This window comes from Macaca thibetana, chromosome 6, assembly GCF_024542745.1.
Source record: "Macaca thibetana thibetana isolate TM-01 chromosome 6, ASM2454274v1, whole genome shotgun sequence".
NCBI lineage: Eukaryota > Metazoa > Chordata > Mammalia > Primates > Cercopithecidae > Macaca > Macaca thibetana.
The window spans coordinates 143975498-143978573 of record NC_065583.1 but is presented as its reverse complement, the minus strand read 5'-3'; the positions used below and the strand labels follow the sequence as shown (position 1 = coordinate 143978573).

The 3076-nt window shown below is 45.4% G+C and overlaps 1 pseudogene; it reads left to right on the top strand.

Moving 5' to 3' along the window:
* Positions 1-2200: 2200 nt before the first annotated feature.
* Positions 2201-2775, top strand: LOC126956496 (peptidyl-prolyl cis-trans isomerase A-like; annotated as a pseudogene).
* The last annotated feature ends 301 nt before the right edge of the window (positions 2776-3076 follow it).

Sequence of the window (3076 nt, the reverse complement as noted above, 5' to 3'; positions counted from 1 at the left end):
ATACCAATCTTTTTTCTTTTTTTTTTTTTTTTTGAGAGACAGAGTTTCTCTCTGTCGCCCAGGCTGGAGCGCAGTGGCACAATCTCGGCTCACTGGAAGCTCCACCTCCCGGTTCACGCCAGTCTCCTGCCTCAGCCTCTCGAGTAGCTGGGACTAGAGGCGCCTGCCACCAAGCCCGGGTAATTTTTTGTATTTTTAGTATAGATGGGGTTTCACCGTGTTAGCCAGGATGGTCTCGATCTCCGAACCTCGTGATCCTCCTGCCTCAGCCTCCCAAAATGCTGGGATTACAGGCTTGAGCCACTGCGCCCAGCCCATTTAAACCAATCTTGATTTACTAGCTCAAAATCAATTCCACAGGTGGAGGATAAGGGAAAGTCTTTAATCAAAGTGAGTGTACAGTTTCAATGGAGGAACCATAGCAATTTTGAGTAGATCTAAAAAGAACAGTTCCTAAGCATATTACATATTATTCATTCCATGAAGAGAGTTTTTCTAAATGAAAAATGTTTAGTATGTTCTGATCTCCACAGCAGAGACCTCAAGGCTCTTATGCGTGCAGGGCACAGTTCCAGTGCAAATGTCCTCAGGGACGGCAAGAGGGTCCCCACTGGGGTGCCTCGGACACCTTCCCAGGCAGCAGTTAAGCGCGGCGTGCTGCAGGTCTGCAGAAAGGCTGGGGTTCCTCTCCTTTCAGGGTTCCTTCTGATGGAATCGTGGAGTTTCAGCAGCTTCCGTGGGCGGCCTGGACTGCAGAGGGCGCCCTGGGCGTGTGTCCTTCCACCTCCGCAGGCGCTGGCATCTCCAGGCTGGTTCAGGACGCTTTGGACCCCACCGTCGGTAGCATCTGCGTCTTCTTGAGGCGACTGGAGCCTGTTTGTGGTTTCAGCCATTGACTCCTGGACATGGGAGTCTCGAGGGCGTTTTTGGCCCCTCTCATCTCTGGGAAGGGCTCTGTGTCCTGTGCAGGTGCAGTGCAGCAGCCAGCGCGCAGCAGAGCTCCCGCAGAGCTGATAACATTGGCAGGAGTGGCGGTTCAGCACAGGGAAGTTATCCAGTGCCCAGGCTCAGGCTTGCTCTTGGTTCAGGTGTCATGGCATGTGGGCCTCTGGACCTGCCTGCCTCCAAGACAGCTCTTCCATGATTGATGGATGGAACTCCATAGCTTCAGCTTCCCAAGGCTTGACCGCCCCAGGCACATAGCTAGTCTAGGAAAAGAGCAAATGGCTCAGTTCATCCCTGACTGTAGGTTTTTATAGCATTCTGTCTTGTACAAGAAGTCGGATACCAGAATCCAGTCATGTGGGGACTAACACTTATTTACCTTGCTAATTGCTTTGGGCGGTGATAGGATTATGGTGAAAATTTTATCATTCCAGAAGGCACTATTGAAACTCCTTGGGTTTTTATTGGATGAGGTGGTAAAAGCGTGGGGCAGGGGGTGAGAGAATGGGTCCAGTTATTGGCAGTTTTCCTATTTCAATAAGAAATTGTTAGTTTTCAGTATTTTAATATTTTACAATTTGGTGAGATGTTAGATGTACATCTCTTACAGATATCATGTATCAAATTAAGGGAATTCACTGTTTCTAATTTGCTGAGATGATTTTTGCATTAATAAGATACAGGGTTGAATTAAAACTTTTTTTGGTATCTACTGAGATTATTATATATTTTTTCTGCTGTTAACTTGGGGAATAACTTTGATTGATTTTCAAATGCCCAACCAATGATGAGTTCCTGACAAACACTATTAGATTATAACACACTTTTTAAAAAGCACTGGATTCAGAATACTAACATGTCGTTTACGATTTTGCTCTCTGATTGGGAGAGATATTGGCTGATCAAAAAAACTGAGGAGGGGCACTAGAGTGATGCATGAAATGGGCTTATTAATACTTAAACTTGTCAATATTTAAAAGGTCTTTCCTGTGGCTGTCCTACTCAGTCAAAGACTTTTCAGATACAGGAAACATGTCTCATTTGGAGCATTTCAAAAGGCAAGATTGGCCTAAGTCATTCTATTTTTGAAAGCACCCTGAAGCAAATTTTAACCCAGAGTGAATTGTTGAGGATTCCTCCTGCAGGGGAAGAACACTGAGGCACATGAGGTAAGCAGAGAGGCATATTTAATGGCCTGGCTTCCCAAGGAAACATTACTGAGGTAGACACCCATGTGAGATTGTTTTATTCAAGAATGCATTTTAAGAGTGAAATGGGCTTTGCAGACGCTGCCGCTGCCGGAAGTCCTGTACTATCAGCCATGGTCAACCCCATCATGTTCTTCGACATTGACATTGCTGTCAACGGCAAGCCCTTGGACTGCATCTCCTTTGAGCTGTTTGCAGACAACGTTCCAAAGACAGCAGAAAACTTTCGTGTTCTGAGCAGTGGAGAGAAATGATTTGGTTATAAGAGTTCCTGCTTTCACAAAATTATTCCAGGGTTTATGTGTCAGGGTGGTGACTTCACACGCCATAATGGCACTGGTGGCAAGTCCATCTATGGGGAGAAATTTGATGATGAGAACTTCATCCTAAAGCATTCAGGTCCTGGCATCTTGTCCATGGCAAATGCTGGGCCCAACACAAATTGTTCCCAGTTTTTCATCTGCACTGCCAAGACGAGTGGTTGGATGGCAAGCATGTGGTCTTTGGCAAGGTGAAAGAAGGCATGAATATTGTGGAGGTTATGGAGCACTTTGGATACAGGAATGGCAAGACCAGCAAGAAGACCACCATTGCTGACTGTGGACAATTCTAGCAAGTTTGACTTATGTTTTATCTTAACAACCAGACCATTCCTTCTGTAGCTCAGGAGAGGGCCCCTCCAACCCATTTGCTTGCAGTATCCTATAGTCTTTGTGCTCTCGCTGCAGTTCCCTTTGGGTTCCATGTTTTCCTTGTTCCCTTCCATGCCTAGCTGAATTGCAGAGTTAAGTTTATGATTATGAAATAAAAACTAAATAACAAGCAAATAAAAAGAAGTGAAATGTCCAGTTGAACAACAGAAGACAAAACTAGTAAACTGAATAGAGGTGAAAAATTGAGTGACTTCTCCTTCCCAACCAGGC